We start from the raw sequence: 15,969 nt of genomic DNA, 5'->3' as shown, positions 1-15,969 counted from the left end.
ATCCCATGTTTTTTTTACAATGGATGTTGGCTAAAACTTTTCTTGCATACACACGGTCGCACAAAGTTGTCGGAATTTCCGAACGTCAAGAAAGTGGTAACATACAACACGTACGACGGCACTAGAAAGAGGAAGTTTAATACCAAGTACTATTCTTTGGGCTCCTTCCGCTAATCTTGCGTTAGTAGAAATTTTTGTGACAGACGATTCACGCTTTTCAGCCTCCTGCTTTTATGATCCTTACTGCTCTTCAGTTTGTGCTTGTGGGTTGGTATTTATATTACGTATTTGATTTTCATTGCATTCTTGTCCACTCGTATCTGATTTTCAGCTCCGGCCTTTCTGTTTTTCAGTGCTTTCTGTTAATTCGTTCTGACCAGCCGACCGTTTTGAAGCCATTAGGACCCTCACCCCAGACCAGAGGGTTTATAACTACTGTCTGGCCAGAGCCAGAAGAGTGATAATGACCAGCCGGTTCCGCCTATTCCATACACTAGTCAACATGGTGGAATATAAACCTAACCATATAATCCTTGCATCCCTCATTCTATGCAACTCTTTAAGGAGAAATTCAATGAACTACGTGGCCTCAGTTGGGCCTGAGGCCGGACTTCAACAAGAAACCCCAATGGTGCTTGAAGCTGGCTGTCCTGGCTTGCCCCCCCCAAAGCGTCCGCAAAGTAAAACAGAAGTATGTAGAGTACTTTGCGGGTGGGGGGCCATTGATACGCCACAAACTGTTTAAGAAACATTTTATCCTAAATTTTTGTACTTAAACTGAAAGAAGATTTCCTTTGATTTACTGCCTGAGTATCTTTGAGCTGTCTCCTAGGTTCTCCAATTGGCTTTTCTTTTTGGACATTTTCTTCCATAGTGCAAATGTAATTTATTTGATACATGAGGTGACAATCTCTTCTTCAGCAAAATATTGTTTTTGTTGTTAATGTATGTAATGTGTTACTGACAAAAATATTCATCAATTTCAGCACCATGAATTAATTTTGTGGAGTCATGAAAATAGCGTGATTGTGGCAAATTAAAAAGCACTGTGGGTGTTATTTACTAAAGGAAAATCCACTTTGCACTCCAAGTGCACTTAAAAGTGCACATGAAACTGCACTTGTAGTGCAAAGGGGATTTACCTTTAGTAAATAACCCCCATTGTCACTGTAAACACAACTTTTACTCCAAAAACTGCTTTTGATCATTGAAAGAAGAAGCCACACATTGTTGAGTAAAAAACTTTTTACTCAAAGCACATTCACATGTGCCTTTAGAAAAGGGTTTTTGAACAAACCAACATTTTTGGTTTATAACATTATTTTTTTGTCACATTAATTAGAAATAGCCTTTTTTGGTTAAACAGGCCTGTTTCAAAACATAACATACACAACTCAGGAACTTACAAAGTTCAATTTTAAAAAGTGAAGGCAATATCAGACATTAGTATGTCAAAACTGTGTTGATATTGCCTTCATCAGATGGGGTGATGTCACCCCTGTAAAAGACAAATTTTGAAGATACACACAAATTGTGATTTAAACTGGGGATTTCCCTCCTGATCACATACCTAAAGTCAACATGTGCTAGCTCCCATCATGGGGGATCAATGGACGTGTTTTGGGGGTGCAACCCCTTCCTCTCAGCTACTTTACTTGCAAGGAAGGGGTTGCACCCACAAAATGCGTACATTGATATACCCTGATGGCAGATAGCACATGTTGACACGTTGTGCGCATCTTCAAAATTTGGCTTTTAAAATACTATAAAACTTTTTATTTAAAACCAAAAATACACAATAAAAAAGGGTTACATTTTTGTGTGTTTTAGATTCTCCCTAAAACATCAATGATGTTCTTAATTTTTGTTGAACATCGTCGATGTTTTGCTTTAGATTTTCTAAATCGCGATTGTAACCCATTCTCTCCCCGATGAGGTTCTGGGCACTTTCACTTGTGAAATGACACTCTTCTTTCACAACATCCACATCACCTAAAAAAACACAAAAAAACACACCATGTATTATAAATATGCAGGAACAGATATCTTACCTAAAGCTGTGGTCTCAGACACTCACCTGTTGTGGTAACAATTGTGCCCACTTCCAAAACCTCTCCCTCCTCATCCTCTGCTTGTGTTTTGGTGACTTCCCCTTCTTTCAGAGGTGGGGGGGTCCCTGATATCCTCAGACATTCTGAGTCTTTTCTCCTCTATGTGAATAAAAAAAGGTATACTTAGCATACAGATATTGGAGGGCAGAAATAGGAATATAATAATTGTTAAATAGTGCAGCGCTATGAAATAAACTCTAAAATATACATACAAGTATGTATGTATATTTTAGAGTTTATTTTTCATAGCGCTGCTGTCACGGTCTGGAGTCAGGCTCAGAGGCCAGTAGCTATAGCAGCAGAGCAGGTATTCACACAGGTCACCCTGGCTGATGACACGGGTTCACCTGAGGTGCGGGGTCTAAGCACTAACCGGTATTCACCAGAGCTCCTGAAGGTGGAGATGGGCTTTGCTGCGTGTTAGTGCCAGGTCGCGGTCCTCAGGATAGCCCCACCAGGAGGTGAGCAAGCCGGGGTCTGGTAGCGGATATAGCAGGTAGGGATCAAGCAGAAGCGTAGTTGAGAAACAAGCCAAAAGTCGGTAACAAATAGCTGCAGGTTGGGATTCAGCAGAAGCATAGTCCAGGAACAAGCCAAATGTCGGTAACGAATGATAGCGAGGATACGGTCGGCAACAGGAGAGACAGGAGCAAGATATTGGCTGGTGAAGGCACAATATTCTGGCAACCAGGAAGTGCAGAGACATGGCTTAAATCAGGAAGTTCATGGGAGGAGCAAAGGGTTCAAGGTTCAAAGCAAACAAGATTCAAGACAAGATCATTCAGGAATTGTCCAAGGAGCTGTCCAGCATTCCAGGTGGCTCAGCAAGCAGAGTCACTGCCAGACTCACCAGAGGTCCCAGGTTAAAGCCCAGGACCTAACAGTACTCCCCTCCTCCCAGGATGTCCTCTGGACGTCTCAGGGCCAGGTTTCTGAGGAAACCTCTGGTGGAATTCCCTTGTTAATCTAGGGGCATGAACATTCTTTTCAGGCTCCCAAGAATTTTCTTCTGGCCCATATCCTTCCCATTGAACCAAATATTGCAATTTGTTCCTGGAGATCCTGGAGTCAAGAATTTTTCCCACCACAAATTCTTCTTCACCCTGTACCTCAACAGGTGGAGGAGGAGGATGAATTCTTCCAGAAAAAGTATTTTCATGAAATGGTTTGAGTAGCGATATATGAAACACAGGGTGAATCTTCATATTATCAGGAAGTTTTAGGCGAAAAGGACCGGGTTGATTTGAGCAGAAATCTCAAAAGGTCCCATTAACTTTTGACCCAACTTAGCACATGGAACTTGAACTTTTAAATTTTTGGTAGATAACCAAACTTTCTCACCTACTTGAAAAGTGGGAATGGACCTACGATGTCTGTCAGCAGCCTTCTTGAAATATTCCTGTGCCTCCTTCAATGTATCAGTCAATTTTTCCTGGATCTCATGTAATGAAGTTAGTCTGTTGGTAACAGCAGGAATTGAAGTTGAGATGGGGAGATCAGGAGTAAAAACTGGATGATACCCGGTGTTTAAGAAAAATGGGCTTTGGGAAGTGGAGCTATGTTTAGAGTTATTATAAGCAAACTCTGCCGTTGGAAGGTAGTCCACCCAGTCATCCTGAAGATAACTCACAAAACATCGAAGGTATTGCTCCAGAGTTTGATTGGTCCTCTCGGTCTGACCATTAGACTGCGGATGAAAAGCCGAGGACAGATTAACTGTTACACCCAAAGCGGAGCAAAAACTTCTCCAAAATTTTGAGGTAAACTGTACCCCTCTGTCAGACACCACATCATCAGGAATTCCATGAAGTTTAAAAACTTCTCTAACCATTACCTCAGCAGTATGTTTGGCGGAGGGTACCCCTTTAACTGGAATAAAATGAGCCATCTTAGTGAGACGGTCAATGACTACCAGAATGGTGGTCATCCCTTTTGAAAGAGGAAGGTCAACCACAAAGTCCATAGAAATTGACCCCCATGGTCTTGATGGAACAGACAGTGGTAGAAGTAATCCCAGAGGAGAAGATCGAGGTGTCTTATTGCGAGCACAGGTTAGACATGAAGCCACATAACTCTTAACATCTTTCTTGTACCCAGGCCACCAAAAGGAACGTGATAAAAGTTCTTCTGTCTTAGAAGCCCCAAAATGACCAGCAAGTTTAGAGTCGTGTACCAACCTGAGGACTTCTACCCGAACTGATTCAGGTACATAGAGGCAATGCGCTTGAGTCCAAAAACCATTGTTGTACTTGAGGTTAATGTCCTTAGGAGGATTATTAAGAAGTGGGTCATTCTCATACCCCTCCTTGAGAAGATTAAGAAATGTCTTCGAACTCATGGCCCCTAGAAAGTTCTTTTGAGGCAGGATTGTACATTCGGAGGTGCTTTCCTGGAGAGGCCCAGACAACATCCGTGATAGGGCATCAGCCTTACCATTCCTTGACCCAGGGCGGTATGAAATAACGAAATTAAACCTGGAAAAGAAAAGGGTCCAACGTGCTTGTCTAGATGACAACATTTTAGCAGACCTAATAAATTCTAAATTTTTATGATCAGTGAGAACGGTTACAGGGTGCTTAGCTCCTTCCAGCAGATGCCTCCACTCAGAAAATGCTTCCTTAATTGCCAGCAGCTCCTTGTTTCCAATGTCATAATTCATCTCGGCTGAAGACATCAGTCGAGAGAAATAAGCACAAGGATGAAGCTGCATTTTTTCTCCCATTCGCTGAGAAAGGATAGCTCCCACAGCAGAATTAGAAGCATCAACTTCTACGATGAAAGGTAGTTCTGGATCTGGATGTACCAGTATTGGTGCAGACGTGAAGAGAGTTTTCAGTTTACTAAAGTCAGCCTGTGCCTCAGGTGACCACAAAAAGGGCACCCCTTTCTTTGTCAACTGTGTAATTGGAGCAATTCCTTATAAATCTTCTGTAAAAATTGGCAAATCCAACAAATCGCTGTATCTCTTTAACATTCTTAGGGACAGGCCAATCCACCACAGCTTTGATCTTATCAGGATCCATGCTAACCCCTTTAGAAGAGATTATGTATCCCAAGAACTGGATCTGAGTTTGTTCAAACTCGCATTTCTCTAGTTCGATGTAAAGTTGATTCCGCCTTAATCTCTCGAAGACAATACGGACATGCTTGCAGTGTTCTTCCAAAGTATCAGAGAAAATGAGAATGTCATCCAAATATGCTATTACAAACTGATCAAGCAAATATCGAACAGCATCATTAATAAAATGTTGAAAAGTTGCAGGAGCATTGCAAAGCCCGAAGGGCATGACCAAAGACTCAAAATGTCCATATCTGGTTCTGAAAGCAGTTTTCCATTCATCTCCGGGATGAATGCGGACAAGGTTGTATGCCCCCCATAAATCTAATTTGGTAAAGAGCTTGGCAGAGCGGAGTCTCTCAAGCATTTCTGGAATCAGTGGGAGTGGATAGCGATTCTTAATTGTGATCCTATTTAAATCTCTGTAGTCAATACACGGACGCAGGGTGGAGTCCTTTTTCGTCACGAAGAATAAGGCTGCGCCAGCAGGAGAGGTTTAGTGTCTTATAAAACCCTTCTCAAGATTCTCATTAATCCACTCCCTGAGCACTTTCAGTTCAGGTTCTGATAAAGAATAAAGGCGGCCAAATGGTATTTCTGCCCCTGGAAGCAATTCAATGGGACAATCATAAGAGCGATGAGGAGGCGTTCTTTTTATCACAAACGTCCCGAAAACTCAAGATATTGTGGAGGTAGCTTGTCGTATGACTGGATAGTTGCCAAAACTGTTTGTAAATCTTGGGTTGGTGAAGGGCTTATTTGATAAGATTCTTTGCAATGTTTCTTGCAATGGTCAGATGTAAAGCTTAAAAAACGTGTCTCCCAGTTGATGGAGGGATTATGGATAGAGAACCAAGGAATGGCCAGGATAATAGGGAACTTGGGTGATGTAATCACTGATCAGCTCAAAGCTGATAGTCTCCTGATGGTCAGTTTCAATTAGGAGTTTAAGTGGGATTGTCTCATGGGTAAGAGGGGCTGAAGACAAAGGTGAACCATCCACAGTTTCCATATCAATTGGGGCGAGTTTATTTCTTATTTGAATGTTATTACTTTGAGCAAATTCGATGTCGATGAAGTTTCCCCCAGCCCCTGAGTCCAGCATAGCAGAGCAAGGTATTTCATTGCTTTCAACAATAAGCTTTATAGGGATGACAAAATTAGTTGATAAAGAATTAACTTTATTTGTTTCCTGAATCAAAGGAGAGATGGACTGAGAAATTGAGTTTATTTGTTCAGATACTGTAACATCCGCCCACTTATAAGATGTTTTAGGCAGATACAGGTTAACTACATTTGTTCATGCCTATTTGTATAAAATAAGTTTGTTGTCTAGATGGGTTTGTAACTAGAATGAAATGCAAACTTGATCCAGTGTAAAGAGAGGACACTCAGCAGCTGTTTCCACATCTGGACGCAAGAGCACTAGTGTGGGACACCAGAATCAAACTTTTCAGGGTGTCCCACACAGGTGCTCCAGTGGGTACTTGGGGTGTCTCCATGTGTGAAACTTGTCCAAAAAAGGGAAGTATTCCAGCTTTGGAAAGGAAATAAAAATGTCTTCAGCTTGGAACTCTGCCAAAACAGACAATTAAACGACACTTCCGAGCAATGTTTCATATTCCTATTTCTGTGAAAAAAGCAATCAGCGCCAAATACTAGCATAAACCCAAATATAAATGTGAATAGTAATAATAAATTACAATATCTCCGCAGCTGCTGTGACACTCTCAGTGAATCACCACACCTAATATAAACTACAACAATTGTTAAATAGTGCAGCTGTTAGGACCTGGGCTCGAACCTGGGACCTCTGGTGTGTCTGGCAGTGACCCTGCTTGCTGAGCCACCTGGAATGCTGGACAGTTTCTTGGACAGTTTCTTGGACAGTTTCTTGGACAATTCCTGAATGATCTTGTCTTGTATCTTGTTTGCCTTGAACCTTGAACTCTTTGCTCCTCTCATGAACTTCCTGATTTAAGCCATGTCTCTGCACTTCCTGGTTGCCAGAATATTGTGCCTTCACCAGCCAATATCTTGCTCCTGTCTCTCCTGCTGCCAACCGTATCCTCGCTATCATTCGTTACCGACATTTGGCTTGTTCCTGGACTACGCTTCTGCTGAATCTCAACCTGCAACTATTTGTTACCGACTTTTGGCTTGTTTCTCAACTACGCTTCTGCTTGATCCCTACCTGCTATATCCGCTACCAGACCCCGGCTTGCTCACCTCCTGGTGGGGCTATCCTGAGGACCGTGACCTGGCACTAACATGCAGCAAAGCCCATCTCCACCTTCAGGAGCTCTGGTGAATACCGGTTAGTGCTTAGACCCCGCACTCCAGGTGAACCCGTGTCATTAGCCAGGGTGACTTGTGTGAATACCTGCTCTGCTGCTATAGCTACTGGCCTCTGAGCCTGACTCCAGACCGTGACAGAATATTCTGACCAAAAACATGGAGGCCGTTGTAGCAGCTGCCGTGGCTCCTCTCAGGGTTCAAATCGCTAAGTTGCAGACATTTGGTGTTAACTACCAGGAAAAATTTTCTGAGTTACAAATCGAAGTGAAAGGTCTACAAGAGGAAATCCTTGATCTACACAAACAATTGCGGGATTTTCATGCCCGAGATACTGCTGCCATAGATACTAATGCACGAATGCCCCTACCACTCAAGTTTAGCGGAGACTGCCGCCATTATAGAAGGTTCCTTAATCAATGTCGTATATACTTTCAGATGCAACCTGCTGCATTCACTTCTGACAGGAAAAAGGTGCTGTTTATTATCAACCTCCTGACTGAGGAAGCCTTAGCCTGGGCCTCCCCTTATGTGGAGAAAGATGATGTCATCCTGGATAATTTTGATTCTTTTGTGACTGCGATGAACCAAGTTTTCGATGATCCTAACCGCTGTGCTACTGCTGAGGCAAAATTGCACAATTTACGGCAGGGAAGACGCTCTGCTGCAGAGTACACAACTGAATTCCGACGTTGGATCTCAGATACCAATTGGAATCCAGCAGCACAAAAGAGTCAGTTCTGTCAAGGACTCTCGGAACAAGTAAAAGATGAGCTTGCCAGAGTAGAAAGTCCTGATGACCTTGAAGCTTTTATTAAATTATGTATTCGAATTGATCAGAGACTTACTGAAAGGAGAAAGGAGAGACTGGGAATCCTAGGCAGTAATGGTGGCATGAGTTTTTCTACTACTCAGTATCCTCCTAAGGGTCCAAGAGTTTTTCCTGATTCTGACACTCCTGAACCTATGCAGGTGGATGCTATTAAAAGATCTATTACTACTCAGGAGAAAGAAAGACGACGTTCAGAAAACTTATGTCTTTACTGTGGAGACTCTGGACATTACGCAGTTAATTGTCCCAATAAATTTAACGATGTTTCCTACAACAGACTACTGTGCCCATGAACATCAAAGTTGTCATTTTAAAATGTACAACAGTAAAGAAAAGCACATGGAGCAGCTTGAACTTTAAGAAGTAGAATAGGAACACACGACAAAATACTTTTTTGCAGCACTCTCTTGATTCTTCTGTATTGATCGTGCTCCCTCAATTTGAGGTCTGACCATCATTTCCTCAGTTGGTCCTTGGATCGCCGTACCCCAAAATTCCTGTACAGACTCTTCACAACTTTAGGCATGATCTTGGCCTTTCTCACATTTGGGTTTGGGTAAGGTCCATACTTCCCATCATAGTCAGCCCTCTTGAAGATGTCCACCGTCTCCACCATCTCTAGAAAGGCCATAATTGAGGCCTTCAATCTCCTCTGGGATCGGGAGGTTCGGGGCTCTGGCCTTTTGTCTTTGCACCTGTTGTCTCTCCGTCATGTGCTCTCCCACTGCACCAAAAGACAAGGGGTGGGGAATAGACTAGAAAGAACGCCAGGGGCAGGCAGAGTTTCATGCATGCGCAGTGTATATAAAGCAGAACATGCTTGCATCGTACATACGATCTGTGAGCTGGGGACGAAGTAACGGAAGCGACGACCGTTATAACGAAGGTACAATTTTAAGTTGGTGCATCAGGGCCTATACTGCTTATAGATTGAGGCCTATATTGGGTTTATCTTGTGTTGTGCCTTGCAGAGAAAATGGATCTATTCAACAATAAGAACTTTATCCCCATATTCATTGATATGTACAGGGAGCTGCCCTGGCTGTGGCAGGTAAACCACCCCTTTTATAACAATAAACCAAAGAGGAAGGCAACGCTGGATCAATTGCTGGAATTTGTGATGCTTGTGATCCCCACGGCAGACATCCCCTATTTGAAGGCCCTAATTGTTGGCATGAGGAGCCCTTATATTAGGGAGCTTAAGAAGGTCCAGGATTCCCTGAGATCAGGAGCTGCAGCAGATGACATTTATGTACCCAGGCTGTGGTACTATGACAGACTGCATTTTCTGGCAGGCCAGACTGAACCCAGGCCAGCATTCTCCAGTCTTTCTTCAAGGCTTCCTTCCCCCTCAGCTTAGGCTTCCGATGGCCAACCTGGGCCTTCCAGGCAGCAACATGTGGAGGAGCCCAGCTTGAGTCAGGTATAGCATTCTTCAAAATATTTCTGGTTGTCAAATTAATGATGTTAAATATATGTTAGTTTAGATAACTAATTTCTGATTTCCCAAAGTGTTTTACATATCAATAGACAGTAGTGGCCACAAATGATTGTGACAAGAATGAAAAATGCTGGGGTCAGAATGACAGTCTTTTCTATTTATTAAATTCAATTTGCAACAGTCATGAGCTGAAAATTGTGTGTGATTGATGAACCAAAAAAGAAAACTATGTCCCTTTTTCATACACAGGAAAGCCACAGCCAGGAGGAGGCCGTAGAAAGTGGCAGCCAGGAGGTGGCCAGGCCCAGTAGCCTGCCTGAATCGCAGGTCACTCCCCTTGGCCTTCCACATAAAAGTGCCAGGAAGAGGAGTAACCTGAAGGAGACAGCAATTGGCCTATTTCTGAAGGCTACTGCGGCCCTCAGAAACCCCCCCAGTGTTCAAGGGGACTATGCCTATATGACAGCCTGCAAAAGATGCTAGAAATGGAGGAGGGCCAACGCCTCTTATGTGAGGAAGTGATATTGTAAGCACTAAATAAGTGGTTGAGGGGCATACTCACAAGCCAAAACCACATTTGTGAGTTGAACCATGGTCCTCCTCCTCCAGGCCCTCCTCCTCCACCCCCTGCCACAACTCCAACACCAGAGCCACAGCCTAGAGGGAATTGTGTAAGGAAGACAAGACAGCGATGGCCTGGGTTCAGTCTGGTCTGGCAAAAGATGCAGGCTGTAGTATGACCACAGCTTGGGGACATAGATGTCATCTGCTGCTGCTCCTGATCTGTTGTAGCCCTGCACCGGAATGTGCTCACTATTATATGGACTCCTCAGGCCACCAATTTTGACTGTAAAATAATTGATTTGTGCCCTGGGGTACAAAGGCTTCGCACATTTTCTCCAGTTTCTCCAGCGTTGCCTTCCTCTTTATTTTGTTATGACCAATAATAAATTAATATTTATTTTTCACAAATACTTGCCTATGTGTTTTACTTCAAAAAGGGCAGTTTGTTTGTGAGTAGGCAGATACATTTCAAAAATACAATGTCAAATTAGGGACACCAATGCCAACCTCCTTGAGGTAAAAAAATACAAGATAATAATGGTGTTGTGGTAACTTGACACACAAAACGAGAAATAGTATTAAGGAGAGCACTAGAAAAAAATGCAGATCTTAATAAAAAAAAACTAATTAAAAAACAAAAAAAGTATTATGGAGAGCTGACGAAAAAAATAAAAATTATATTATTCATGAGATCACGAGAAATTATAAAAAAATCAGTTTGTGAGAACTCTGTGTGAATATGCAAAACAACTTCATTCTTCTAGCATTATAAAGAAGAAGAGAATGCACTGCATCAAAAGATTTCAAAATTTGCAGCGTGACGAATGTGCTATCTCCATTACAAATGCTAGTTTTACCAGACCGAGCACTTCCTTCTCATAATTTATTCAGAGAATGCGTGGCACTTTGTGCGTCGGAATTGTTTAGAATTTACGTGAATGGATTTTGTTGTCGGAAAATTTGAGAACCAGATCTCCAATTTTTTGCTATGGAAATTCCAATGGAAACTGTCTGATGGAGCCGACACACGGCCGGTATTTCGGACAACAACAAGCTCCAATCGCACATTTGCCTCCGGGAAGTCCGACCATGTTTAAGCAGCATTAGAGTAGAATCAACCTTACTTTGGGATACATCCTGTTGTGTCTCTGGGACAAAAAGTGAAGGAAAATTTAATAGATCATAAAAATAATGAACTGTAGGATGTTTTGGAATCCTTCCATTGCTAAAATTATTTTACTTGTTAGCGGTATTGAAGTGTTTCTATCTTTAACAACGAAATATAGGAAGCTGTGGGATAACAAGGGCCGCAACACAGGGCATCATGCATGGGAAATGTAATTTGGGGCACGGAAGTGACTTGTGTTACCCATTCAGCTATTCAGGTGTACTATACCTGTAAGACCTTCCTCAGACATTATTTTTTTCAAGTTTCAAGTTAAATCTGAGATTTTAAGCACACCTGAAAAGTAATGAAAATTGTCACGGAAAGCTAAGCCTTTTCAACTTAGCATAATGGGAGATAGGAGCATTGTGAAAAGCTTATGACTTAATTAGACAAGCAAAGTGGAAGAAATAAAGTAATCTACTATTCATACTTAGAGTAATGTTAAATTAATTCTCACTGACTATTTAACAGAACACTTAAATGTAATACAGGCTATTCCTATCCTAGCGCTCATCAACAGTAAAGGTTAAGTGCACATAGGGAGAATGGCATTAGCTAAATTGTAAGTGCATTGCATAAGAGGTCATTGATAAGCCCATATTTCATGTGGATTCCAATTCCAGAAGCTTTAAAAATCCATATGATTTACTTGGCATTCAAAATAAAGGATAATTATAAGACAGATTAAAATAGGACCGTTGCCATAGCTATAGTTTCCAAATTAAGACATATGGAGCTTTTGAGATTCTCCTAATACACATGAGTCATATCATGTAAACCCCCCTGTTGTGAGAGTAAAACTCCTAGCTAAGACTATCCAGCTCCTGCTAAGAGGGAAAAGGATCTGATATAATAAACACTCAATTTAAGCCATCATAGTTACTGTATTTAGTGGTAATGCAACAGAGAGCACTTTGTAGAAATAACATGGAAAATACACATAAGAGCAATCAGCAGGAAAAGAACTCGAGATATTGTGGGGGATGAGGAAATAAATGATATCAAACTGGATTTATTTTTTATGTCTTTACCAGTCTTTTTCAACCTTCTTCCCCCAGGGGAACCCTTGAAATATGTTTTTAGGTCCTTGGAACTCTGCAGGCACCATTAAATGCAAGATCAGTTGGCCACAGCTTAAGAAACCCCTGTCAACTACCGGAGGAACCCTGGTTGAGATTGCCTGGTCTACACCAATGGCTGACTTTGATTAGTGAGAACTTAAAGGCTACATTCACCTTTGAAACATGTCCTGCCCTGGTTCTTGTTCCCACACCCACTGTTCTTTAAGAACAGAAAGGCTGTGTGGGCAAAGCACACAACTCATAAATACCATGATGTTAACTTTTTGGGCAGCTACCATTCATCAGGGCTCATCAGACAAAGATCCATGTGCAATACTAAACAAGATATTGACAGCTGAGCTCCATGATTGAATTGAAGGAACAATGTGCACGACTGGTTGACCCTTTAAGTTTCTGCATAATATTTGTCTATTTGTTTAGGGCTGGCTGGGGGGGAATATGTTATGTAATGTCTTATACTCAGTTACTCACCAAACTATCACTGAGCTTCAGTCGTTGATATGATCACTCTGAAATGTTTTTGGAATCTGTATCCAGTCTTGTCTGCCATAATTAAGAGATTTCTTCACTTCCTGTATTCCCTGCCATTTATTCTGTTTTATCACGAAGAAGTCAAGAATATGTTATTGGTTGAGGCTATGGATTGGACTTTTTTTTGCTCGGAGCTCAGAGAATTTAACTGATATGTTTTAAAAAATAGCACTATTATAAGTTTTGTGTTTGGCAGGATGATTGCTCAATAAGCTGTATAACTTATAGAATATGTTTTATTATTTTGCTGATTTCCATCCTGCATCAAGTTTAATTAAAATTTGATTGACCAGTATTTTAAAAACAGTTATTTATTGATTTCATAGCTCTTTTAGGTAAATGCTTTATATACCTGTATAACCCCAATCACTGAAATCTAATATAATCTAATATTTAAATCTAATATCTTACCATCTGTCATTAAAGAGGAAGTAAACCCTTCCAAACAACTTGGACCTATAGGTAAGCCTAGATTAAGGCTTACCTGTAGGTCCAAGCAATATCTCCTAAACCTATATGGTTTAGGAGATATTTGCCCGAAAATGGGCACCGCTGTCTACGGCGCATGCGCCGTAGACAGCGGCGCGCAGGCGCACTAAATGCGGCAAATCCAAGAATGGATTTGCCAAATTTGTCGACTCCCGTGCGCATGCGCGGGAGTGACGTCATCGCGGCTTCGCCGTATGACAGCAACGGAGCTGCGAGGCGCGACTCCCGTGCGCATGCGCGGGAGTGACGTCATCGCGGTTGCGCCGCTGTCATTGGTCGGAGCTGCGAGACGCCACCAGCAAGATGGACGCGGCGGACTACAGGGATCAGCGGCGACTTCGCTGGCTCCTGTGTCAGGTAAGTGACACATAATGAGCTACTATGCGATGCATAGTAGTCCATTATGCTTTACCTTTGCAGGGAAAAAAAGAGGAAGTAAACCCATCAGGGTTTACTTCCTCTTTAAGGTCCTTATTCAAGCACTTACTGTTATAGGCTATCTACGCTCTCTCCATTCTGTCCCTATCTCCAGTTGTGCTTCTGCATTGATGCCTTGTCAGGTGGGCTTCTGATGGAGTGGCTGTTATAACACACATTATGCTGACATGATCCACTGTTGTCACCATTAGGAAACCACCCGTGAAAATGCCATACAGCAAACTCTAAAGTGAGTGCTTATAGAAAGGTAAAGAAGCTGAAAAAAAATCAGCAGCTCTGAGATGCAACAGAGAATGAATAAAGGTGAACATAAGTATTTTAGTTTAAAAAATGTTAGCTGTTTAGAATACACAAGGCTTTATCAAAAAAAAAAAAAAAAAAAAGGTTATTCAGTAAAAGTTTACATGTATTGTAATTAATTTGCATTTTTTTTATAGATTATCCATAATGCTGTCAACTGTCACATATTATAACCTAAAGCTGACCTTACACCTGTTGAATTTTGTTTAAAAATTTTTATTTTCAGAATGTTTGAGTTAAAGCAGACTATTCAACAATCAGTTTTGACCACAGCAAGCAAGCAAAAAAAATTGAAGGACAAAGATGGAAAATGTTTGGTGAGTCTAATGTAAACACATTTCTAATTGTTGAATTTGCTCTTGTCTGAGAAAAGTCATATTTAGTATCATGCACATGCACTCATCACAGTTAATCTGGAAGTAGAATGTTCATTCTATGAAAACTGAAACATTGACTTGGCACAAAAAGTCTTTCAAAATGATATGGGACAACAGAATATTTTTGTGGGATTATAGTGGTTCCAAAAAATAGTAAGAACCACTTAAGTATAAAACATATAACATTTATTGAAAAAAATGTAAGGTAAATACTGCGCTAAAGTTTCAAATATAAATATATATATAGCTGCAACAAAAACTATCAAATTTCTCTATAGTGCAAAAAATGTGTACACAAATATGTTACGCTTATAATGTAAGTGATCTTAACCACTTTCAGACCGGACCATTTTGCTGGTAAATGACCAGAGGTCTTTTTACACTTTGGCACTGCGCTGCTTTAACTGGTAATTGCGCGGTCATGCAATGTTGTACCCAAACGAAATTTGCGTCCTTTTCTTCCCACAAATAGAGCTTTCTTTTAAAGGTATTTGACTGATTCTGCGATTTTTATTTTTTGCGATATAAACGTAAAAAGACCGCAAATTTTGAAAAAAAATGATATTTTCTACTTTTTGTTATTAGAAAAATCCAATAAACTCAATTTTAGTCATACATTTAGGCCAAAATGTATTCAGCCACATGTCTTTGGTAAAAAAAAAGTCAATAATTGTATATTTATTGGTTTGCGCAAAAGTTGTCACATCTACAAACTAAGGTACATTTTCTGGAATTTACGCAGCTTTTATTTTATGACTGCCTATCTCATTTCTTGAGGTGCTAAAATGGCAGGGCAGTACAAAACCCCTCCAAATGACCCCATTTTGGAAAGTAGACACCCTAAGGAAATTGATAAGAGGCATGTTGAGCCCATTGAATATTTTATTTTTTTGCCGCAAGCGATTGAATAATGACAAAAAAATTTTTTTTTTTTTTTTTTACACAAAGTTGTCACTAAATGATATATTGCTCACACATGCCATGGTTATATGTGGAATTGTACCCCAAAATACATTCTGCTGCTTCTCCTGAGTACGGGGATACCACATGTGGTCGACTTTTTGGAAGCCTAGCCGCGTACGGGGCCCCGAAAGCCAAGCACCGCCTTCAGGATTTCTAAGGGCATACATATGTCATTTTACTCCTCACTACCTATCACAGTTTTGAAGGCCATAAAATGCCAAGATGGCACAAAACCCCCACAAATGACCCCATTTTAGAAAGTAGACACCCCAAGCTATTTGCTGAGAGGCATGTTGAGTCCATGGAATATTTTATATTTT

The sequence above is a fragment of the Lithobates pipiens genome, unplaced genomic scaffold (genome assembly GCF_037356315.1).
Source record: "Lithobates pipiens isolate NorthernLeopardFrog02 unplaced genomic scaffold, aLitPip1_a1.2 Scaffold_10, whole genome shotgun sequence".
NCBI lineage: Eukaryota > Metazoa > Chordata > Amphibia > Anura > Ranidae > Lithobates > Lithobates pipiens.
The sequence above is the reverse complement of the archived record's forward strand: the minus strand, read 5'-3'. Positions refer to the sequence as shown.